Source organism: Pinus tabuliformis, chromosome 4_1 (genome assembly GCF_031772625.1).
Source record: "Pinus tabuliformis cultivar Carrire ecotype Pingquan chromosome 4_1, CPIR1, whole genome shotgun sequence".
Lineage (NCBI taxonomy): Eukaryota > Viridiplantae > Streptophyta > Pinopsida > Pinales > Pinaceae > Pinus > Pinus tabuliformis.
Genome location: NC_142303.1, coordinates 585,369,590 through 585,397,180, shown reverse-complemented (window position 1 = coordinate 585,397,180; position 27,591 = coordinate 585,369,590).

Below are 27,591 nucleotides of genomic sequence, written 5' to 3'. Positions count from 1 at the left end.
TGTGACCCTTCACAACACGCATGTGGACATGCGGAAGTTGGAGGCTCGTGTTACTAAAGATCGCCTAACACAATCATATTTTGAATTTCTTGAAGAACTTTCTCATTGGCTTCCAAAACCTAGAAACACCAGGGGAATAAGGAAATAGTACATGTGATCAATAAACCTCCATTGTGGGGGGGTGCCCACCACTCAACCAACCTCTAAGTCAATTAAGATGGGGTTGGCGTGGCCTACCACACTCGTGCATCCAATCATGTGAGCTCACATTAATTTAAGAGGGGGTTGCATGGGGGAGGAGGGAGGTGTGGGGGCACCCTCCATGCCATCAACCTCCAAGGAAAATAAGATGGGGGTTGGCATGGCCTACCACCCCCATGCATGCAATTAAGCGAGTTCACATCAATTTTAACTCATGATGTCCTTATTTATGGAGAATTATTTGAGCCTAGATCAATGGATAAGCATGATTAATGGCCATGGATTTTTATTTACCCTGTAGCAGGAGAGATGTCTCACCTCCAAGTGGAGGTTTTCCATAGTTTGGATGTTGATAGAATGATACTATGTTTGGGTTATGTGTAAATTGCTTCCAAACATGAATTTGTTCTTTAATCTTTCTATTTATCTTGAGGTCTTTAGCACTTATTTTGGCCTGCTTTTTTGTGGTGGATTTGCCTCCAAAGGGGAAGGCCTCACCCAAACTGTAGTTCAAAAGATTGTATATGGTCACAATGTTGAATTTCTACGGGGTTGGTGAGAGGAATCATGATAGAAGCAGGGTATTGCAACCAAGTTCAAGTGGTCTAAATTGAAGTGATCAATTATCATCGAGTAAGACTTATTACTTGGCTTTTTGATTCAATTTTATCTGGCTTTGGTTGTATTTGGAGTATCTTGCATTCAGGTGTGGTGCTTTTGTTCCACAAGGTTTTAATTATTATTTTGGTAGTTTTAGTTTGCCCTTTTTTCTAGAATCTTGCCATTTTTAAGGCCCAAGTCTTACTTCTGCTCTACGGTAGGCCTACGAGTCAGCTATGTCATAGTTTATTTTCCCGGGGTATTTGGGTTCATTCTGGTTGTCATGTGTGGAGCTAGTCAATAGTCTTATCTATCAGAGTTAAAAGGGATAACATCTCTTTGGTTGTAAAGGTAATTCTATTTATGAGAGATGAGGGATCATTTCTTTGTAATATGTGGATCAATGAGTGGTTTAATCTCGACTTTAATTCTATCCTTCTGGTAAAAAGTGTCATTATGCCTCATTAGTGTATGTGAGGGTGTCACAGAGCATGGGGTAGGGGTTAGTCCAATCAGTCTTGTGTGGAGGTGTAGGCTCAGGAGGTCGTGGTAACCTTCCACATTGTGATCCCTCACAACACTCATGTGAACATGGAAGTTGGAGGCTCATGTTACTAAAGATCACCTAGCACACTTAGATTTTGAATTGATTGAAGAAGTTTCTCATTGGCTGCCCAACCCTGGAAACACCAAGGTAAGAAGGAACCGACCAATAAGGAAATTAAGAGGGGGTTGGCATGGCCTACCACCCCTATGCATGCAATCATCTGAGCTCACATAAATTTAACTCATGGCGTCCTTGGTTCTGGATAATTCTTCAAGATTGGGTCAATGGATAAGTGGGATTAATTGCCCTAGTTTTTTATTTACCTTGTAGAAAGAGAGATGCCCCACCTCCCAATGGAGTTTGTCCATAGTTGGGATGTGAATAGAACAATACTCTATGTTGGTTGTGCGTAAATTGATTCTCGAAATGAATTGGTGCTCCAATCTTTCTATTTCTATTTAGGTCTTTAACACTTTCTCTACCTTTATTTTATGTGGTGGATTCACTTCCAAAGGGGAAGGCCTCGCTAAACCTATAGTTCAAAAGTTTGTATCTAGTCACTATGTTAAATTTCTAGGAGGTTTTCAAGGGGCAGTCGTGACAGAAATAAGGTATTGCAACCAGGTTCAAGTCGTTTGAATTGATGCGCTCAATCATAATTGGGTAATACTTCTTCCTTGGCTTTGTGATTCAAGTTTATTTGGCTCTGGTTATACTCAGAGTATCTCACATTCAAGTGTGGTGTAGTGAGGGGTGCCCACCACCAACTGACCACTAAGGAAATTAATAAGCGGTTAGCATGGCCTGTCACCCCCATGGATGTAATCATGCACACATCAAAATAACTCACTGTGTCCTTGGTTCAGGAGAATTCTTAGAGGTTGGGTCAATGGATAAGTGGGATCAATTTCCCTCATTTGTTATTTACCTTATAGCAAGAGATATGCCACACCTCCCAATGGATTTTGTCCATAGTTGGGATGTCGATAGCACAATAATCTATCTTCGTTGTGCATAAATTGCTTCCTGCCATGAACTGGTGCTCCAATATTTCTATTTCTCTTAAGGTATTTAACACTTCCTCAACCCTACTTTTCTGTGTTGGATTCACCTCCAAATGGGAACGCCTCTCCCAACCTATAGTTCTATTGTATCTAGTCACTTTGTTGAATTTTTGGGGTGGTTGGAAAGGGGAAGTTCTAACGACAATAGGGTCTTACAACTAGGTTAAAGTGGTTTGAATTAATGCGCTCAATTATAATTGGGTAATAATTCTTCCTTGGCTTTGTGATTCGAGTTTATTTTCCTCTAGTTGTACTCAAAGCATCTCACATTCAAGTGTGGTGATTCTGTTCCAGAATATTTTAGTTATTATTTTGGTGGTTTTGATTTTCCTGTGTTAGTGGAAGTTGGCCTTTGGTAAGGCCAAGGTCTTACTTCTACTCTATGGTGGGTTTGTTAGTCATATATGACGTAGTTTCTTTTCATAGGGTATCCGAGTTCAGTCTGGTGATCATGTTTGGAGTTGGTCAGTAGTCTTGTATGTCAACATTAAAATGGATAACATCTCTCTAGTTGTAAAGGTAATTTTATTCACGAGAGATGAGAGCTCGTTTCTCTGTAATATGTGGATTAGTGAGTGGTTGGCTCTCTACTTTAATTGTGTCTTTCTAGTTAAAAGTTCCATTATGCCTAATCAGCATATGTAAGGGCATCGTGAAGTAGGGGTAGGGATTAGTCCAGTCGGTATTGTGTGGAGGTTAAATTTCAAGAGATCGTGGCAACCTTCCATGCTACGACCCCTCACAACACTCATGTGCACATCTGGAAGTTGTAGGCTCATGTTATTAAACACTGCCTAGCACACTCAAATTATGAATTGGTTGAAGAAGTTTCAAATTGGTTTCCCAACCTTGGAAACACCAGGGGAAGAAGTAACCAATACATGAAATCAATCACCCTCCATTGGAATCTCAAGACGCTACTAGGTCAAGTCTTGAGGGAGAACCATGAGGAAAAAAACTACATCGTTTCCTTCATGAATGGCACCTAGGGAAACTAGTAGAAAATGCAGGATAGCTTGGATAGGTTGGACACTCAATTATCCCACATGGAAAGACATATCCATTGTGGGTATCCTCCAAAAATGTCTTCAAAGTGTCCTCCAAAAGCCTTCCATATGCCAACAAATGTGTTCTAATGATAATATACCTCCATTAATAGGGGGTGGTTAGCCCATCCATATCAGCTGTCAATAGGAATCACTTGGCCTTCATAATAATATATGTATAAACAAGACCACCCATTGTTATACTAAATCATCGACAACTTTGTGCAAGCAGAATGTTGACTTCTTCCTTCAAATGTGATCCTATGGGTGCTAATGCTATATTTATAGTCTCATAATTTGTAAAAGGTCCCTTAAGGCTTGGTCACCAAACAAACTCCAACAGTTCAAAACCACCTTTCCACTTAACACTCCCTTCAAATCATGCCCAACTTCAAGTCATAGCATTATTTTGTATCCTTATAGCTTGGCTTATGTCAATGCGATAGGTTTCCCAACCATAAATTTATTTCATATAGTTATATAAATTAATTCAAATGAGGTTGGCTCTAATAATTTATTAATTTAATTTAGGTTGGCTCTAATATAATCCTCTCCTTTATCAAGATTGGGATTATCCTCAGGGGTTTAGATGACCATTTGAATGTATCACAAGACCACAATGAGAGCATTGGAAAATTAATTCCATGGTTATCGAATTTCACAATAGATGTTCAGTGTTGCTCCTTGAAGGCTATGCATTAAACCAAACATTTTCCCCTTTAGGAGCATATTGTAAGAGTAAATTATAGGATTTTAACAATTCTTAGAAAATTTGTGTGCATGAATGCCTTGATAGTTTTAGGATCACTTATTCAACTTGATATTTATTTTTGGACATTGTTCCTCAAACTTATCTCATTTCTTTTTGGATCTTAGATGTCAAAATTTCATTGTGGTATATTATGATTTATCTCCTGATATCTACAACATTTCTAATGAAAAGAATGTAAAAAATTAAGGGCTTTGAAACCCTTCAAATATCTATTATGAAATTTATAGAACTTTCAAATTAAGGGTCTTTTAAACCTTTCAAATATTTATTGGTACTCTGACATATACTGCGGGAAATGTTCAATTTTCGTTGCTACAACACCCTCCAAAATTTTGCCTTAGATCTAAGATTCAAATCCTACCTTGATATTGCATACTGTCATCACAAACATTGAAACTCATTGCATGTGTTTTCTCTAAGTGTTTTTCTCCCATTTGCAATTAAATCAATATGTCGTCTTTTCGCATGTCAAGTTTCATACATTGTAATAAATCTTGTTTTGTTTCAAGGGTTAATATTTGCGCAAATTACTTTATCTTACCATGTAAACATCCATCGCACTCATTTCCAAAGTTTTAAGCATTTTCGCACAAGTGTCATCACAGTCATCACAAAGTGTATCTTTGGCTTTTAGTCACAAAGTTGTCGCACATAGGGAAGCTGGTGTTCATGTGTTCTAGATAATATATGTTGTGTCATCAAGTGTTCTAAGCGTGTGATCACAATCGAGTCGTATCATTGTTCACATCAACTTCATCGATCCCACACTTAGCCAAATTCGGAAAACTCCCCGACCAAGCAACTTAGACTCATCCAACCATCTTGGGCTGCACATTGTGTAGTCTCGGCCCTCAAGAAGCAACCTGGCATCTTAAAACTATGCAATGCAAAGTTCCTACCTCCCAATACTGCACATTATGCAGTCTTAGTTCTCAAACCTAGCCCCTGAGATCCAAAATTGTGCAACCCTACCCTCCGGCCAGGCTTGAACTACGCATTGCAAAGTCTCAGTCCTCAAGCCCAACCCTTGAGCTCCTGATCTGCATAATTTCACATTCAATTGGCCTCCTCTGCCTTCCATAACTATGTAGTAGGCAGAATCAGTGCTCAAGCCCTCAACCTCACTCCCTAACCTCACCAACTGCGCAATCTGCTTGCTCAGTCCATCCTGAACTATGCATTGCACAGTCTTAAGGCTCAAGACTGATCCTTGACTACCTAAGTTTTGAAATTTCACAGTCACTGAACCTCTCCCTCAACCTGCCACCCAGTTCCGGATCAGTCAGCAGATTATCTTGCATCATGTTAGACTAGGGGTTTATCGAACTGATGTCATCTTTTCATGAGTAAATTGCAGATGCAAGTACTCTATCATACCATGACAAGATGATGAAGAAGGATATGGAGAAGGGGAACATGTAAGAAGATACCTCTATAGTTTAACATGCAAGTGGATCAATCAAAAGAAAGCAAAGGGACACCAGTTTGCTACCGCTGCTCAAGATCTGATATCCCTAAAGACTTGTCACCTCTAAGCCATATGGAGGTGGACAAAAGAAAATTCTCAAGAAGACATATAGCAAGAACCAACAAGAATGACTTGACATTTCCCTGTTATCATGCAGTCCATATCATTAGTGTCATGTCATGTCATGTCATGTCATGAATCACCATATGCCACATCAATTTTGTGGATTATGTAAATTCCTATTCAAAATGTATTGTAAAGTGGAAATCCAAAGGACGTGTACAAAATATGAAGATTCATGTAAAGTCGAAAAGTCATAGGAATTCAAATAGTCATGAGGGTAGTCAAAGAGTCACAAGGGAGGTGAAGCATCACCTGATTGGTTATATATACACCCTCATTGTATGAGCAAAGGACTTTTCGTATTGGCTCCTCTCGCAAGGCATCAGAGAGATAAGCTAGTTCTTTTGAAGAGCAAGTAGTGGCTCCAATGCTCCACTATTGGAGCTAGTGGTGTTCGATGTATACATGTGTCTTGGGGCTTTTACTTAATATATGAATCTTGATGGCCAACACGTTCTTCATGCATGTATTATGAATGTTTGTAAGATTGTTCTGTTAATGTTTATGATTCATGTTTGTTTTCACTTGTACTAAAGTATTTGAACTATTTCGGTTATTTTAGTGCTCATCATATTGAGAATGTGTTGTAATGGTCATAATTCCCGTCACATCTTTGTGGACTATTCTGCTGGATCTTAGACATATATCTCTTGTTTGTGTGTGTTTCTACTAGATTTTTACTACTACCTCTCTCTTAGAGGCTCACTTTCTTTTCCCTCTGTCATAGAATAACCTTGACACACCTACAACTAAACACTCACTAGGTAGACTTACTTTCTTTTCGAAGGAACACATGTGTTCCTCTGTCTTGCTGACAATTAGAGCTAAGGAAAATCTTTAAGAAAATGGTAACCGGACTTTATTCCAGATGGGGATTCTATCCCAAATGGTCTGAGGTCTAATTGTAACCACATATCAGGGAGACCCTTGAATGTTGGCAAGTCGAGCACTGTCAACATTTTTGGCGTTAGGAGGAAGGCGACCAGATATTCATGGCTGATAAATTCACCCACCCTCATCATACTTCTTTCGTTCAAGGCAGTAATATTCCTAGCACCTCCCCTGCTTATATTCTTGAAGTTGGTGGATCTTCTCAGCCCAATATTGAACAAACTTGTGGAATATCTTACACTCACATCCAAGCCATCCGACCCATTACCCTTGAGTTTGGAAAGGCTATTTTATTGATTACTGGAGTACACAATATTCCTTATTTCCAAATAAGAACACAACCACTCTTACTGGGATAATTGCTTCGACAGTTGAAGATTTGGTTCTCACCACCCATGAATAGTATAGACTACCAAAAGCACAGAGAAACCAAAGAAGCCTCCATCTTTTAACGATGTTGAAGGAGAAAATGTTGTACTCTTAGATGACATTTTCTGCGGGTTAGGAGGTGATGAAGGAGAAGAGGAAGATCCATCAAATTCTGATGAAGAGGAGGAGAACAGAGATGATGATATGGTGTACCAAGATTTGGATTGGATAACTCAAGGACCACTTTCTCTATCGGTTGTTTTACATAAGATGTCGAGGCACCCAAAAAATCTATTAACAAAATACAACCCTAACAAAGCAGTGAAAGCAGAGGATAATTTAGACAACTTCTACCTGCATCTGCAAATGCTTGAGGTACGTTACGATGATGTTTCATGTAGAATTTTCCTTTGTACCTTAGATGGAAGAGCATTTGTATTGTACCACAATATTCCTCCAAACTCAATCCATAATTGGAAAGGGTTTAAAAATTTATTCCTTGAAAAAATCGACAATGACAAAAGCCTTGCCATGTTTTTAAAGGATTTGGGTAACCTAAAGATGGAGAAGAAAGAAAAGGTTAAATATTTAAATCAGAGGTTAAATCGTATATTAAACATATTTCCTACATATAGAAACCTCATGGAAACATCACTATTGATTATTACACTTCTACCTTACCGACAATCATATTGCAACTTGTGAAGAGAACTATGAAAGGAACTCTTGCAAAAAATTACAAAAAGCTATTGCATTTGAAAAGGACTTGCACACAATTGGAGTCATCGTGGATGAGGAATCATCAAAGGACTCCAAATACATGGGAAAAAGGTCTCAGGGCTCCTTAATTATTGCCAAGGATAAAGAAGCAACCGATCTTGAAAGCTTCACCCATACATCAAGTATCTGTCCAATGAGTTGGCAGAGTTGAAACAAAGGTCAAGCGAGACAACCGTAAGTAGAAATCCCCATAAATTCAACCTCCTGAGAAGGGCTTCCAGCTCTAGCAGCAACAAAAATCATCCATCCAGTTATGCACAAATCTCTAACGTTGTGTTGAATGTTGAGTGCATGGGCATGGACCAATATTGTTCGTTTCATCAAGAATATCATTCAGAAAATACATTCCCACAATGGAATCACAACATGAACACTCTAGCTATGCATTTCATCAACATAGTACTTTAAGATGAGCATACTAAGCCAACAAAAGTAAAGGAAGAAATTTTTGCTGCCAAAGAAACTGTGAGCTTTGGGAACGCAGTGAATACGTTCAGTTGTGCATACACAACTGAAAAGAAAATTGTCGAAAATCCGCCACTGAGTGAGGACCCAGGTCAAAAGCACAATGGTTGATATAACTTGAGAAGCCAAGGTCCAATTTCCAAACCAAAGTTGACAAGGTAGAAACTGAAAGAGAATCTTTTAAGAAAGATCACACCATCTGTCAACTCAACTCAAAACACTCAGAGCAATTCTGGAAACACTACTACAACGAAGAGTACTTCTGCCTATGGAAAAAGCAATCCCATCACTTTGAAAGTATCAAATCAAGTTACTCCTCCAAACACTTCGACAATGCCCACTACGCTTAATTATAATATAGTCGAAGACATAAAGAAATTATGCACTAACATTTCACTCTTTGAACTTACAAGAATCGCGAGCCATCGGGAATTGCTCGTCTGCACCCTCGAACAACCTGCCTCAGGTAACAATGCTTCTTTGCAGAAGGGATCTAGTAAGTCTCCTGATCCCCTAGTATCTGTACTTAATGCATTAACATTAGATTCTAACACACTCTTCCCTTTGTTTTTGTTAACATTTGAAATTTTTAATTACAATGTACACAATTTCTTAGTTGACTCTAGTGCATCTGTAAACGTAATGCCACGATTTGTAGCTAAGAAAATCAATGAAAAATGGGATAAGATAGATGCACATATCATCCAGCTAGACAGGACTCTTGTCCATGTTATTGGTGAACTAAAAATGGTTCTTATCCACTTATCATCTCATCAATAAGTTCACCAGTGTATAAAGATAATAATTGTGGACATGCTGAAAACATACAGTGTATTGTTGAGTAGAGACTGGTCCAACAAATTACACGAGTATTTTGCTACCGATTGGTCACATTTATGGATTATGTATAGGGGTATAAATAACTAAAACCGAGTACACTTGGAATATTACATGAAGCACACTGTCACACCCTTTGAGGGAAAACATGAACCAATTGCTTTTGCAGATCTGATCTTTGGTAATTGCTTCTTGGAGATTGACCTAGGGTGCCACCTTGCTCAACCTTCCCCAGTCCCATCAGACACATTGTTGGAACTTCTTCTTAGTCCAACTAGCGCAAATAACTTTTTTATAGTAGATAGTACTAGTACTAGTACTAGTGTAGGGTGTAGCTCTTGTACATATGATGTTTAGACTTTGTTTTTTGATGCTTCAAAGACATAGGAGGGCTCTGGAGCTGGTTGACAGAGAAAACACATGATCTCAAGTCACTTGGAATTTGAGTGCACTAATAACGCAACAAAATATGAAGCACTCATCCTGGGCTTATAGAGGGCCATTGACCTCAATGTTGGAGTTATTAAATCAATAGGTGACTTAGAGATCGTTGTGTGGCAGGTATGCAATACTATACACAGTGTGTCGCCTAATTTTAAAATTTTATATTTTTTCAGTCAACAAGCTTTCATTATATTATGAGAGAGAAACAACACAAAATTCATCTCAACATGCCCTTCTCTCTCATTCTGAACAGACTTTTGGAGGATAGGACCTGGAGGTAAATAGAGACACTCAGTGCTAGCGTTTATTTCTGATTGACCTATTAGCCATACCATACATAAACAAAATTGAACATAAACTAGAGTAGGAGTCAACATATTAAGGCGGCAGGTTGGAAGGAAAGACAGGAGGAGCAACAAAGTACCCTGCATGTTCATGCATGTGGAAGTCTATGTGTTCCACCCTTGCTTCCACAGTGAAAAGGTGGTCATTGGTGTGCCAATTTTGTCACCGGATACCATCCAGGTTGTCCAAGATTTCATTCTGAACATGTTGAACATCATTGATGTAGGCTACCAATTCATTTCGATCCTCATAGCATTGTTCCCGCATGATGTCGATATTCATTTGAATATTGCACAGTTGGGCTGCCAGAGAGTCCAAGGTAGTTGGTGCTATTACATGGCCCGTGGAGTGGGCAGGGAATATTGCAGCATCCTCCTCTGTTTCCCTGCTTGAAACATTCTCTAAGGATGAGTGGCTTCCGAGGTTTCCCAAGATTTCATTCTGAACATGATAAACATCATTGATGTAGGCTACCAATTCATTTCGATTCTCATAGTGTTGTTCCTGCATGATGTCAATATTCATTTGAATATTTCACAGCTAGGTTGCCAAAGAGTCCAAGGTAGTTGATGATATTACATGGCCCAGGGAGTGGGCGAGGAATATTGCAACATCCTCCTCTGTTTCCCTGATGGCCGCATTCTCCAAGTATGAGTTGCTTCCCTCGTTCTACCTCTACCACTCTTCCTGATGAATATTTGCTCCCCCCTGTCAAGGACAACCCCCTCTATCACGACAGACCAAGGAAAATTGAAGGCGGGAGTGGAAGGGAAACCGTGTCCCCAAGAACCAGAATGAAACCTTACAGGGGGCCTGTAGAAATACCTCCCCCTCAACAAGAAACACCAATTGATATAGAAATGCACAAGAGAAATGAGCTCATAAAACGAATTACCAAACCTGAAGATGTTGTGACTGGAAACGCTCTGCCAATTATTCCGCCATTCACCGACACCACCCCAACTTGTGCCCATGTAGAATGCTCCCCTCCAAACTAGGAATGATCTAGCCACCAAGCCATGATGAGTGCTAGTGAGAACCAACACTATGCAGATCGCTTTAGCATGGAAAGAGTCAACCCAGATAAATCCACATTGAACCTTCAACCTAGAACAAAACTGCATGCTACTCGATGGACAAACTGGAGTACCCAAGGGTAGGGCTCGAAGCCTTGGCCACCTCCAACATGTCGGGATCCCACGGGAAATCCCTGGCCAAGACTTCCCCTTGTTCTGGATTATCCCATTCCCCGTAGTCCTCGCTTTCCCGATGTCGTGATCTCGGCAAGGCAGTCTAGAGCATAAACCCAATTCCCTCTGCAACCTCCCACTTCATCACCCGAAACACCACACTGACCAAATTCTTGTGCCTAGCATGGAATATATCATCGTCACGAGTGAGAGAGTTGCTCGCCTGTGAGAATTTAATGCCAGCCTTGCTCATTATGGTGCATTGAAGGGGCGTGTGGAGGCCAGGCGGGTTCTGTACGCCGCCCTGCTACCATGTGTTGTGTCGAGTGACCACCCCCATCGGGGAGCCTAATTTGAAAATTTATCAACAAGAGGCATGGCATTTAATTTCTCAATTCCAAGCTTTTAACATTATATCTGTTCCTAGAATGTGTAACGCAACTGCGGATGCATTAGAAAATGTTGTTGCTAGGTTTTCACCACTTAGGGATGGTCTTTTTGTTGAAATTATTTATAAACCATCCATCCCTGATAATATCACTAATTTACACATTTTTAATGATGACCAGCAGATACTGCATTTCATGGAGAACATTGATGTATTCAAAGATGCAGCTATTGATGAAGATGAGCACGAAAAAGCATTGCAAGATGCAGCTCGCACAAACAAGGAGAACCCCATGCCAAAAGGTATGGTATCATTAGAAAAGATGTATGACTTGCAAAATCACTTTAAAGGGCCAGTCAACGCCAAAACACGTAGTTCAACGTTGTCGCATGAAAAGATTAACCTTGTAACAGAGAAAGATCTGAAGTGTGTTAATCTCGATCCTTGTTGGACACCACAAGAGTGGAAAGTCGTTATCCTCTTATTTAAGCAGTATCGAGATGTTTTCGCATGGACATACGATGAGCTCAAAACTTACGACATGAGAATAATCCAGCATGTTATCCCAATAAAGGAAGGGGCCAAGCCTTTTCAGCAGAAGTTGTGAAAGGTACATCCAAAGCTTAAGCCCTTGATTCATACAAAGTTAAGGAAGTTTTTGGATGCTTGGATCATCTATAAAGTGTGACATTCAACTTGGGCATCTAATTTGGTCCGAGTGAGGAAGAAGCTAGACGAGGAAATACGCTTGTGCGTATATTTTTGAAATCAAAATCGTGCCTCAAACAAAGACAACTACCCGGTGTCGTCTATGGAACATATATTGCAGAAAGTATCAGGGTCAGAAATGTTCTCTTTTCTTGATGGTTATTATGGATACAATCAGGTTCAAGTCTTGGAGCCTAACAAACTTAAGACTACCTTCCGAACAAATTGGGGCATGTTTGCATTTAGAAGAATTCCTTTTGGGCTAGTTAATGTCAGTTTGACCTTTCAACGTGCAATGGACATCTCATTTCACGGACTGATCGAACAGAGAATGGTGGTGTATCTTGATTATGTCACAGTGTCTTCAAAGAATATATTTGACCACCTACGCCACTTGAAGAAAATCTTTGAGTGATGTCGAAAGTATGGGATATCGCTTAATCCCAAGAAGAGTATTTTTGCAGTGTCCAAGGGAAACCTCTTGGGCCATATCATCATAAAAAGTGGTATTAAAGTGGACCCTGGAAAGGTCAGAACTATTACGCAGATTCCCTTCCCAGTGAACAAGAAAGCCATGCAGTCCTTCCTAGGAAAGATCAACTTTCTCTGCAAATTCATCTATGATTACGGTTAAATTGTGAAATCCGTGCAGGAGATGGTACAAAAGGATGAAATATACATGTGGGATAAAAGGGAAAAGGATTTTTTTTCTCGTATTAAGCAAGCTATCACAGAAGCACCAGCCTTATACAACCTAGATTTCTACAAATATTTTTTTCTCTACACCTTTGCTTTTAATACCTCGCTTGTTGTTGTGACTATGCAAAAAGATTATCAAAACAATGAGAAGAAAATATCCTTTATGAGTGCCATCCTACAAGGACCTGAACTTAACTATCCCTCCATTGATAAATAGGCATATGCAATCTATAAGACGGTGAAGAACTTTCGGCCCTATCTCTTGAAGAATCATTGCATTATCTTTGTTCCGCACCCAACAATTATATCATTGTTTTTCCAACAAGAGTTGGGTGAGAAAAGAGTGAATTGGATGATTGTTCTGCAAGAGTGTGACTTAGAATTTAAACCAATTCACACCATCAAGGGCTATGGTCTATTTTGGCTAGCAGGAGAAGCAATGGATGCAAAAAAAATGATCCATTTGGTTGGGAGAAGGAAATCGAGATGTATAATGTTAAGCGAGCCTCCCCCACTTCTATATCTAACTCTTGGTACGCGGATGTGCACCAGTATCTTGAGCATGGCTCTTTCCCCTCTCACTTATCCACACAATGGAAGAGGGCAGTCAAATTAAAAGCAATATCTTACCAATTAGTGCATGGGGTGATTTTTATAAGCACCATAATGGAGTATTTCTCAAATGCTTGGAAGCACATTATTCAAAGAAAGTGTTGCATGATCTCCACGATGGACCATTTGGGGGACACTTTGCGGGTGAAACAAAGGCGTGCAAAGTTATGTGAGTCATTTTTTATTGGCCCACATTATTCAAATACTCTCATGCATATGCCCTCAAGTTTTCAGCCTGTCAGAAGTGTGTTGGATGAGGAAAGAATTCAAATGCCCCATTGTAGCCTATCATTATGGAAGACTATTTCAACAATGGGGCCTAGATGTCATTGGTGATATTTTTCCGCACTCATCAAAGTAGCACCGCTATATCCTCATTTCCACAGATTACTTCACGCAATGGGCAGAAGCGGTTCCACTCAAGAAAGTGAATGATCAGGAAGTCATCAACTTCCTTAAGAAGAATATCATTTCTAGGTTTGGCGTTCTGACTTCACTTTTTTTTTACAATGCAACGTATTTTTCATCATTAAGATTATATGATTTTTCATTGGAAAATGACATTGTATTGAAACATTTTGCTAATTATTATCCACAAGGAAATGGTCTTGTTGATTCCACTAATAAGAACCTTATCTGCATTATCAAGAAGATTGTTTTCTCTAAACAGAGGAACTGGAACTCCGCTTTGGTGAATTCCTTATGGGCTAACCGAGTCATGCCAAAACCTTATATGACTATGTCTTCTTACTTCCTAGTGTATGGAAAAGAATCCATCCTACCCTTGAGCATCTACTTGACCGCCCTTTAACTTTCACAAGAATCCCAAGGTAAGTTGTGCTTATTAGTTCAGAGTAGGATAGACGCCCTCCACAAGTTGCAAGAAGAAAGACAAAAAGCAAAAGATTTTTTTTATCTTCACTAGAGTCATATCAAGAGGTGGTTTGACAAGAAGTATGCAGGGAAGAATGAATTCGGTGTGGGTGACCTTATCTTAAAGTGGGACAAATCCCATGAGGACAAAGGCAAGCACACTAAGTTACAATCCATGTGGATCAGACCATTCACTGTGCACGAAAGGCTTGGCCAACACACATATCATCTTCAATCTCTAGACGGGAAGATTGAATCTCTTCCTGATAATAACCAAGATTTAAAACAATATTTTCAATGACGATCTAGGGTTGTGCCCTGCCCTATGTTCATAGTTTATTTTCTTATTTATTTGTTTGTTTGGTCTTGCGTTTGTTTTCATTTATGTAAATAATCGTCATGTGTGAAGGTGTTTTCTGGCTTCTTTGTGTGTGGCTAAGTTGAAAAGATTCTTATGACACTACAACATTTCGCTAACCTTCGATCCTCCCTCTTTGTGTTGGTTACATATTTTGGTCAATGATGTTATGATAGAAAATACAATCCATCCATAAGGAGATTTTTGTGTCGAATTGATCCATAAACTACCATGGATATTCCATTAGACAGTTTGTCACAACAGATGTAATAATATTATATGAAAACTCTGAAAATTCTACACTATTACAATTTATTAAACTTTAAGATCTGTGGATTTAACTATAATTAGTGCATGCATGCGAATGGAAATTATGCAGAAAAGTAGAGAACGAAAAAATAAGCACACACTTACGGGACACAAGAAATGCTCTTTGGGAAACCTTTTGGGAGAAAACCCAGTTGGAAGGTGAGGTCCCCTTCGCTCTCTTTCTTTGTCTGGAAATATGGCTGCAGGTACAAATAAGTAATGCCTATGGCCCGTGGGCTACTACAGTGCACATAACCCCTCTGTGTTCTCTACCTCCTATCTCTCTTGGCTATATTTGCTTAACTATGGAACAAAATTCTCTTGAAAGAATGGAATGCCTCTTCCTCCTAGTGGCCCAATTATAACACAACTTGATAGCCTACTAGTGGTTGAGTTTGACTACATCAACTCTTAACTAGAGTTAAAAAATACACCCTTCTAGAGTCTTTTATATCAAAAACACATGGCTAGCCCCTTTTCCATGAATAATCGGGGTTGACGTGACATCTTCCCGAACTATAGTTGTGGAAACAGGGAGGTCAACTTCTGAGTGGCGTAACTTTTGCATACGGACTCTGATTGGCGCACTTCTTACGTCGTTGGAAAGGTCTCTGTGTGTAGAATAGCATGGAAAGGTGCTTCATTAATGAAACAAATTTTTACCCCAAAAAAATTTCGTTTTATGCATTAAAACACTCCTAGAAGGTTTGAGACCCCATTTCACCAAACTGGGTCCTACCAGTAAAAATGGTCCCGTGAGCTGATTCCTCCACTTTTTCCACTCAAAATGCATTGAGATGAATGAAAAAAATATAATGATCCAATTTACATCACAAACCATGATACCTGTGTATATTCTGGAAACCTTATGCTCACACTCGGTTCCTTATGTTTCGATGTTTTCACACTTATCCAATCAGGAGAGGAGGCAAAGGGGGGAAACCAAAACGAGAAAAGATAAATTATAGGTCTCTATATTATTATTTGAAGGAATAACCTATTTTTCTCTCAATAAGTAGGCATCCCTCTTCCACCCATGACATGAGTAAGTTCCTATGCACATTCCTATTAAAATATATAAATAAAGGCAAAAGAAGAGAAAGGCTTCCTACATAGAGAGGTGAAGCAAGCAGCTCTGTCAGGGTATTGTCCAGGCTCGCTCGAAGTGGAGCAATGTTTGTGTTCCTACAATGACTCATTCGAGGTACTGTCTGGGCCTGCTAGTAGCGAAGCAATACCAGATATGAAAAACTATACTCTGAAAATATAAAGCTCGTGAATTATACTACAATTTCTTATTCGAAACATTACGATATTATTGATCTTATGTTTGTGTTCAACTAAGATGGCACAGAGGGGACCATTTTTGTTCATGGGGAAAGTGGGGAATCTAAATTGATTTGGACGACGAATCAATACTCCCGGAAGAACTAAGACCCTGCAAAAAGAATCAACCAAGACGAAGAAGTTGGAATTCTACCAGTGTGTTGCCAAGTGTTATTGTTGTTACAACATCCTCCAAAATTTTGGCCTACACCTAAATTTGGGAGCCTACCTTGATTTTGCATACTGTCATCGCAAACATTGAGATTCATTGCATGTGTTTTCTTTAAGTGTTTTTCTCCCATTTTCAAGAACATCAAAGTGTTGTCTTTTCACATGTCAAGTGTTGTACATTGTACAAAAGCTTGTTTTTGTGGTTTCAAGGGGTAATCTTTGTGAAAATGAGTTGATATTACCATGTAAACATTAGCGCACTCATTTCCAAAGTTTTAATCATTGTCGCAAGGTGTCATCATGGTCATCGCAAAGTGTATCTTTGGTGCCGCATTTTTCGTCGTAAAGTTTTCACACTAAGGGAAGTTGTTGTTCATGTGTTCTGGATAATATATGTTGTGTCGTCAAGTGTTCTAAGTGTGTGATCACAGTCAAGTCTTATCACTGTTCACATCAACTTCATCGATCCCACACTTAGCCAAATTTGGAAAACTCCTCGAACAAGCAACTTAACCTCATCCAACCCTCCTAGATTGTGGATTATGCAGTCCCAACCCTCAAGCAGCAACCCTGCCTCTTGACACTGCACAATGTGCAGTTCCTACCTCCCAGAAATGTGCACTATTCAATCTTAATGCTCAAACCCAACCCTTGAGTTCCAAAATTGTGTAACCCTGCCCCCCAACCAGGCCTAAATTGTGCATTGTGTTGTCTCAATCCTCAAGTCCAACCCTTGAGCTCCTGAGCTGCGCAATTGCACAGCGATCTGACCTCCTCTGCCTTCTAGAACTGCTCAGTAGGCAGAATCAGTGCTCATGCCCTCAACTTGGCTCCCTAAGCTCCCCAACTGCACAATCAACTTGCTTAGTCCATCCTGAACTACGTTTTGCACATTATCAAGGCTTAAGCCTAACCCCTAACTTCCTGAGTTGCGCAACTGTGCAGTCACTGAGCCTCTCCCTCAACCTGCCACCTACTTTTGATTCAGTAGGTGGATTATCATGCAACATTTTAGACTAGGGGTTTATCATAATGATGTCTTCTTATCATTAGTGAATTACAAATGCAGGTACTCTATCATACCATGACATGATGATGAAGATAGAGATGGAGAAGGGGAACATGAAAGAAAACACCTCTATAGCTTAACATGCAAGTGGATCAATCATAAGAAAGAAAAGGGACACCAGTTTGTGGCAACTGTTCAAGATTTGATATCACTAACGACTCCTCATCTCTAAGCCATATGGAGGTGGACAGAAGAAAATTCTCAAGAAGACACATAGAAAGAAGTAGAAATAATGACTTGACATTTTCATGTCATCATGTAGTCCATGTCATGAATCGCCATATACCACATCACTTTTGTGGATTATGTAAATTCCTATTCAAAATGTATTGTAAAGTGGAAGTCTAAAGGACATGTACAAAATATGAAGAGTCATGTAAAGTTGAAAAGTCATAGGAAGTCAAATAGTCACGAAGGTATTCAAAGAGTCATAAAGGAGGTGAAGCATCACCCCATTGGTTATATATACACCCTCATTGTATGAGCAAAGGACTTTTCACCTTGGTTCCTCCCGCAAGGCATCAGAGAGACAAACTAGTTATTTTGAGGAGCAAGTAGTGGCTCCAACGCTCCGCTATTGGAGCTAGTAGTGTTCGATGTATACATGTGTCTTGGGACTTTTACTTAATAGATGAACCCTGATGGCCAGTGCATTCTTCATACATGGATTATGAATGTTTGTAAGACTATTCTGTGATTGTTTATGATTCATGTTTGTTTTCACCTGTACAAAAATAGTTGAACTATTTCGGTTATTTTAGTGCTAATGATATTAAGAATGTGCTATAATGGTCTCAATGCTTGTTGCATCTTTATAGACTATTTCCACTGGATGTTAGACGACTATCTCTTGTTTGTGTGTGTTTATACTAGAGTGGTACTATTATCTCTCTCTTAGAAGCTCATTTTCTTTTCCCTTTCGCAATAGAAGAACCTTGACACACCTACAATCGAACACTCACCAGGCACACTTGCCTGTTTTTCGAAGACACACATGCGTTCCTTTCTCTTGCTGACAGTTAGAGGTAAGGTAAGTGTTTAAGAAAACGGTAACTGAGTCGTATTCCGGATGGGGCTCCTATCCCAAAGAGTGTGAGGTCTAATTGGGACCACATATCGAGAAGACCCCTTGAATATTGGCAAATCCAACACTATCAACATGTTCTTTCATTCCATATAATTTTATTTTATTTTGATGTTCTACCCATGATTAGTTTAACATATCTTTTGGTCTGAAGGTTGATCCCCTTCCTATTTGTGGTTTTTATTTTGTTTCAATGCATGTTCGAGCACCTCATCTATACCCTGTAGTTTACCTTTTTCATCATCCTTTGGATTTGGAAAAGAACCATTTTGATACCTCACACCAAATTGTTATTCATTTCACGTGTGTTTCTTCTAAATCATTATTTTTTGAAATGGTTTGTATGACCTTTGCAATGAAAAACGATTTTATTTTAAATTCTAAAATTTCTTGAACATAATCTGATGGTAGGAATTGAATGACAATCGATTTATTTTAAATTCTAAAATGGTCCAAAAAGAGTTTCTCCCACTAATTTTGGAGCATTTCCTCACACAATCTGATTTTCTCCTTACCCTCTTCACCCGGAATGACACGGACCAGACTTAGATTCTGAAATAGTCTCGAATAAATGACAATCATTGGAGGAATGGATGGAAAATCATTGTAGGAAACCCCTCTACCGTCATAATCATTACTACTTTATGCTGCCGAAGGCATAATTTCAATAGATTGATGTCGCCACTGGTCATTCAAGCCAATTATTCAAGTCTTAAGTGGTCATTGTTTGTTTGTATGTGACACAAAATCGTATTCTAGGACTTCATGGAAAGATTCAGAATGTTACTCACAATATCACCATTACCCATGTGTTCCGAATAAGCAATGCAAAATCTAGAATAAACTCTTACCCTCTTCTGCGGAAACAAACGAAGCACCCATTTCATAGTTCTCAAATTTCATAACAGATGTTCAGATGCTCAATGTGCATTTAACCAAACCACCCCGTCCAACTGTTATTTGGCCCTTGGATGCCACAATTATGGTGTACATAAATCACGATTTATAACTGGGAATTACTTGATTTAATCTTAATCAAAATGACATGACACAACTTTGCGAGAAGAGGTGGCGTTTCCATGAGCTTCTTCTGCTTCCTCTTTGGATTCCTTCTCGTGATGCTCATTCCCCTGCGCCCACTGCAACTATTGCCGCTATCTCTTCCTCAAGCATGTGTTTGTGGGTGTGCTTTGCATCCTTCTTCTCTGCATTTGTCTCGTGCTGCAAGTCACAGGAATAATTAATCAAAATTCACAAGGTTACCAGATCTTATTTCTGTTTAAAAAAAACACATAATATCAGATAAACCATCATTAAAACATATCAAGTGGATCTGAGAATGAATGAAAAAATAAAAGGGTTGCAAAGGGTAGAGATAGTTTCAATGCAAAGGCTCCAGCAATCACAACTCCCAATTCACCCAGATTTTCTGTATGCTTCATTTCCTTTCCTCTATGCAAATGATGAAAATATTTTTCAGTGAGATGAGGTTAGATTAAGGACATTTATAGCTACTCGTCCTCACTGAAGTGCTTATGCATGGGGTTAACTCATCCTGACTGAAGCACTTCCGCATAGGGTTATGAGATGAAGGGGTTTACTCTTAGTTACTTGTATTCAATGAAGTTCTTCTTCCATGGCTATTCATGTTGCAAAAGGCTCGGCGGAGCCGAGAGCTTGACATGAGGATTCAGATCCCAATTTCCAAGGTGTAGGCTGTTAAATTAGTTTTAGGTTTCAATCTTAGGATTAGAGTCTCATATTTGATAGTTTATTTTTAAAATAGATCAACATTTTAAAGTTATATTTTTTTATGTTATAGAAAATTGAACAAAATAACCCATAAGTGAAGTAAGGTTGCTTTATCCGTGAGGAGTGGATGTTCCATTTGTTTGGTTAGTTATTACTATTTTGACGGTTAACTAAATTAAATAAAGTAAAATATAGTTTATTGGGCTAGGCCAAAGGATAGGCAATGTTTGTTTAACAATATAGGGGCTTTACTTAGGTTCAAAACTCGGTTTACTTGTCTACCGAGGCTTGTGGCCAGTTTCTTTAAGCTTAGGAGTATTTTGGTAGTCCCATGAGTCTTCTTGGTAACAAATGGTAATTCTTCTCTTTATTAAAAATAATTGTTGAATATGTTGTCCATGTGTTGAGTCTAACTTGTACCATCTACACTAGTGCATGCTCTCTCCCATTCTCATCCTCATTACGTTTAGTAAGGAAAGGTCTTTTTTTACAAGCTAAGAATTACATTCATTGATTTATCTTCGACCCTCGAGATGACATAATTGAATGCGATGTAGACTTCCATTTTTGTATGGATGCTAGATGTTCCCTATGCAAATTTCAATTATATGAATTTCCCAAAGGGTATATAGGCAATCATTCATTGACAAATGGGTTTAATCAATTAGGAGCGATAGTTAAGCACACACGTGCTTAATTAATATCTTGGTGTAGTTGTTAATTGTTGTGTGAATTTATTTCTTGATTCATAACATTATTATTTACTTTATCAATGTTTTGAGCCCTCATATGTGGTTCATCGTCAGGATTAGTGAATGTTGTGAAGATCTGATTAAAAAAGGAGGTGTGTGTGTGTGTGTTAATGATGGAGGGAAGCCGACAAGAAAAGGGAAAGAAACGATTTTTTTTGTGTGTGGAAAGCCTTCTATGTATGTGTTGTTCCATGGGATACACATGGTTTCATTTATGCTATATAATTGCAAATGTTTACTCATAAACACAAATCTAGAAGACAAAAGCATCAAGTATGCAATGTTGAAATCTTGCATGAGATTTAAAGCCCTTACGTTAACCTCTTCACCCAAAGGAGACTGAATTTATGAATGATCATTGGACTTGACATAACCCAACATCCTTACCTTCCCAATCTTGTTTTTTTGAATAAACAATGTTGTTTCATAAGACCCTTCATGTGATCTTGAACTTCCTTTAAGTGACACCTCTTAATCCTTTTTAACCTGCTTAGAAAAATTACCCAACCTGAATCTAGCAATAACCTTTCCACTTTCTCACTACAATTACAAAACCTAACTCCCCTCGTGTTGTTTATCTCTCAACCTTTTAATTTGGCAGTGCCACCTATAACCTTTTAGAAAACAACTTGAATTATAACATAGTTTCTTGACATATGTGTTATGAAGATATTTTTAATAAAATTTAGTGTCATTTGTTCCCTTCCCACTAGTGATGTTGAGGAATCCCCCAAGATTGTCATTGTAGCCTTTGATTAGAACAACCTTCCAAATTGAACTTAACCAAAGAATAATATCAAGCCCTTATTCATATCAACAACTACACTAACTTTATCATTATGATATTTCCCACGAGTAATAACATGATAAATGAACACTAATGACTATGATCCCAAAATTAAAGAAGTCCTACTATAATCTTATATAGGAAATTAACATCATTTTTGCATATTCCACGACAAACAATGATAATGTTAAATAAAAAAAACCAAACAACTTCAATATCCTCTTGATATTTGATCAAAGAATGTAAATTTTACACTTCCATGATTGGATATGGACCTATAGTGTGGTTTTATAAGAAACAAAAAAATATTTCCCTATTAAACACAAAATACGATTAGCAAGGTGTAGTTAATGCTAACATAGAGGTTTTGTGGATTGCAACCTAATGTTTGAGTTACAATTTTCTTTCGAGAGTCAATTGTAGTGTATTTTGATAATTATATTGTAATAAAAATAGTTGATAATTGTATTATTCATAGTGAGATGAAGTTTGTGAATATTTATGCCTATTATTTGAGATAAATGGAAGAGGAGACCCAACAATCTAACCATTAATATTGAGTTTTTGTAGGAATGGTTCACAATCCATTTTTCAAAGAATATTTGTAACACTTTTTCAACAGTCACATATTTTAAGTATATTTGCTTTGTTTGCTATGTATCCACTTCTTCTACATTTAACAATTTTCTTCATACAATGACCTTCAATGTAATTATTACTAAGATTTCTTTCACTTTGATTAGTTGTGATGTAATCTCTTATCAATGAATTCTACAAGATCGTTATATTAACTAACTTGAGCATTTCCTAATTGGATTGAGAGATTCATCACATCAACCTTCAATTTCTTAAATGCATCCAAATTGCAATATTTGCGTTCATTATCCACAATGAACACAATTTATGAGAAAATAAAACAAAGGCTAGTGATGAAAGCAAACGATCTTTCTTTCTCATATGTGTGTGCATGTGCACACACACATATTAAACCTTAATTATATGCATTAAAATGATACAATTTTCATGCAACAAGTATTATTTTTATGTCATTATGTTTCAATGTATTGTTTCACTTAAATAATATTTATTGTTTTCTTATACAAGAGGTTATTTTTATTTTCATTGTAGTTTAAATACATGCTCCAATTATGACTTTCATTATGAAATATATCTCTCAACTTAAGTTTATTCATGAAGAAAGTTATAATCATCAAATTAGGATAGCCACTCACTTAAATATGAGTTTGGTTTATGCAATTTTTTGTTACATTATATAGAAAATATGGATGGTCACTAATTTTTAATAGATTCATTTTTTTTGTTTTAATTTTGTAGAGGACAACAGAAATATACATACATTAGCATGACAGATCAATCATATATATGTATATGATGGAAGACATGAAAGCAATATAACATTGAAATAAATTAACATTTAATTATTTTATTTTTTATCATGTAATTACTCAAAATTTTCATAATAAAAAAAACATTATTTGTTTGAAAGGGCTAAAAGCCCCTCCTCTAAATTAACGTTTAGTTATTTTATTCTTTATCATGTAATTACTCTTTCATAATAAAAAAATCATTATTTGTTTGAAGGGGCTAAAAACCCCTTCTCGCTGCTCTTACTGGATGGACCATGGCCATCTTTATCGGTGTTTGCATTTTCTCTCTTTGCTTTTTGTTTTAGTTTTATTTCTATTTTTAAAACTAGAATTATTTTAGTTTAATAATTATTAATTTATAAAATATATATCACCATAATTTTTTATTTTTAATTAAAACTTATGTTTTAAATCAATTTAATAATTATTATATGTATCCATTAAAAAAAATTGAATTTTAAATAAATATTTTAAATTTTTTTTTTTATAATAATGGATATTTTCCTATGTTTTTCTGTGATTCGATATAGCAATGATGATTTGACTTAATTAATATGTTTAGTTATTTAAAATGAAAGTGTATGATATATTGATTTATAATTTGAAATGTGTGTGAGATCCCTTTAACAATGTTTGGTGCTAATATTATGTTTTAATGTTTGTGCTTCATTAATGTTTGTGCTTCAACATTTTTGCTTGTGTGATGATCAAGCTTTGATGTGTAGGAATTTTTATGTATGAATATTGGTTGTTTGGGTTTTATTTATACTATTAATTGTGTATATGAATATTGGTTGTTTGGGTTTTATTTATACTATTGTATGTTTATGATGTGTTAATATAAGCTTTCAAGTGTGTGTTTTTGTATATTTCATTTTGTAATCCTTGATGTGTATTTATGATTGTGTATATGAGTGTTTATGGTTGAGGTTTCATTTATATGGTTGTGTAATGTTTTGTATGTTGTGATTTTTTATTGAAAATTTGATGTGTGTGAATTTGTAGTGTTTTTATGTGAGTATTAAAATTGGATGTGTGTGAATTTGCAATATTTTTGTGTAATGATTAAAATTTGATGTGTATTCATGATTATGTATATGAATGTATGTTTGTGTGGATGAATGTATATTTGTGTGGATGAATGTATGATGTGTATTCAAGATTGTGTATAAGAATGTTGGCTTGGCTTTTTTATTATATTTGGATCTTTAGAATGAGTATGCATGGCATGTTGATTTGTGCTTTAGAATGTGTGAGTTTGTAACTATCAAAATTTGATGTGTAATTTAGAATGTGTGAGTTTGCAATATATTTTGTTGATGTATCTATGTGAAATTCCTTGAACAATGTTTGTATGTTTGTGATTTTTTATTGAAAATTTGATGTGTATGAATTTGCAATATTTTTGTGTGATGATCAAAATTTGATGTGCTTGAATTTGCAATATTTCTGTGTGATGAATAAAAATTTAAGTGTATTCATGATTATGTATATGACTATAATGTTTGTGTGGATGAATTTATGAATGTCTGATGTGTATTCATGATTGTGTATAAGAATGTTGTCTTGGTTCTATTAATATGTCTAGATATTTGGAATGAGTGTGCATGGCATGTTCACTTGTACTTTAGAACATGTTTGTGTTTGTAGTGATCAAAATTTGATATGTAATCTAGAATGTATGAGCGTGCACTACTTTTTGTTGATGTGTATTCACGATAGTGTATAAAATGATTTTTTGGTTTCATTATTATGTTTGTGTATTTACAATCAATGTGTCTAACATTATTTGTGTTTTGAAATGTGCGAATTTATTTTAGTGATGCTTGACATTTACATTATGTTTGTGATGTGTAATGCTTTTCATGTGTGAATTTTCATTAAATGTGTATAACATGTATAAATGTGCTTTGATATGTGTGTATAATGTCTTGATGCTTATGTTATTTTTATGCTTTTGTAATGATCAAAATTTGATGCGTGATGTTTTTCTATATGTGAATTTTCAATATATTTTTTTATGGTTTCAATTGCATGTCTAGTTTCTTTAGCAATTTTTGGTACTAACATTTTGCTTATATGTGTTCACAACTTTTTGTAGTGATCATAATTTATTCATTTATTATATAGCATGTTTTGTTTCTTGGATTAGAATTTGAGGTGTAGTATTTGCAATTTCTAAGTGAATGAAGGATTGTATTTTTGTACTTCCAACTTTAAATTACATAGAAGGTAAATAGATGGAGTAGAAAATGAAATAGGTGGTTATTGGGAGAGTGATGAGAGTAGTTTAATTAAGAAATTAAAAGTAAGAGAGAGAAACCAAATGAGTTTCCACCTACATGTGGCTGGTCATATTAGTAAATAATTTATGATTCTCGAAACTAAAAAAACTCCTTTTAAATATAAATACATAAAATAATATAATAAATATTATTTATTATTTATTATAAAATAATAAATAGTATTTCTTTAATATCATTAAAAATAAAATATTATAGAAAATAAATATTCTTTAAATTATTATAAAAATAACTATAAATACATAATTAATTATAATAATAAAATATTAAATAATTTTTCACTAACAATAAAATATTATTACCATCCTAAATGATCATCATTATTAATAAAACATATTTACACATGTTCAAAATTTTCAAACCAAATACATGACTAATAAATCCAAATTTGGAAGATTAAATAGATCTTTCATTATTTTCTTTATTTAATTTTTTTATAATATATATTTTTAATTAAATAATATATTATTATAAATAAAAAAATGTTTTCCCAGCTCTATTAAATTTTATTTTTAATATATTATTAGTTTTTTTAATTAATAATAAATAATTATATTTTTTTAGTAAGAGAGAGCATTATTATATTATAGAAATCAAAAGATTACATTCGATATCAAAAATGTATGGTTGGTCGGATTGCAGTCTTGACCACCAGCAGTAGAGTGTCTTTTCGGGTTTTCTGCAATGATTTACAGTGTTTTCCACACTGGATTTAGACAGGCTAACATTACCCAATGCAATAACAAAATAAGCGACTACAAGTCCCACATCATTAACAGGTTCAGTGACAAAATAACTGGTTGTAAGCCTCTCCTCGAGGTTGCCATGACTCTTACAAGTAGTTTGACCTTTAACACCTTGGACAGAAAGACAAAAATAACTGGCATATAGGGTGTGAAGCCAAGATTGCATGCTCACAGACCGCATAAGACAGATCAGACAGAAAGGTTCTCTTCCAGTGTGATGGGCGTCTCTAGAGTACCTCCTACAAGATCACCCTCACTGGTTGGTTGGTTGGCCGAGGTGCCTCCTGGTTCCTGCTTGATATTGGGCGTAATCTCTCTCCCTTCCTGAGAAGTCGTCATCCGACGCTTGAGCAGGGAAAAATGGGGAGTCCCTGGTGACAAATCTCATGTGGTGGACGATTTCTAAATAAACTATGAACTTTTCGTTCATCTTGTCCAACTTTTCCTCCATGGTTTTGTTGGCGTGGATGTTTTCCTACATAGCCAAACCCAAAATTGTATTCATATTCTAGGAAAGCTCTAAAATTTTGTTGTACAAGTTTTATCTGGCTCTTTTGAGCCCTAGGTCAAGAATCCACTCGAAATGGGCATCAATTTCCTTAATATTGGTTCTTCTTTTGATGTTTATGTCTTGGTTCTCCAGCTCTGTAATTTGATCTCTTATCTATTGGGGGGAAATGTTGTGGTAGTTCAAGTTGGCTTGCCTAGCAGCCAACTCGGCTCTGGTCCTCACATGCAGGTTCACGTTACTCCAACATCCCATGTTCAGGCCTCTGCATCGGTTGGGGGATGGGCCACTACCAGGGCAAGGGGCACAAGCCATACTGATGTGCAAGGAGTGAGGTTTGTTGATAATAGGGAGATGCAGAGGGTGGCAGCCAGAGATGTGAGAAAAGATGGGAAGGAGAGCCTGAGAGTGGGGGACATAGTAGTGTGGAGGAGAGAATCGAGCAAGGGGTATTCATAGGGAGTTCGAGAGATGATATTGCCAAGGAGAATGATAATGGTAATAAATCCATAAAATCTTGCTTGATCTATGTAATCAATTCTTGTGGAGGATCAAGGGATTTTACTAGTACTTAGGTTGAGAAGGCAACGATTTCTACCCTAAAACATGATTGAGA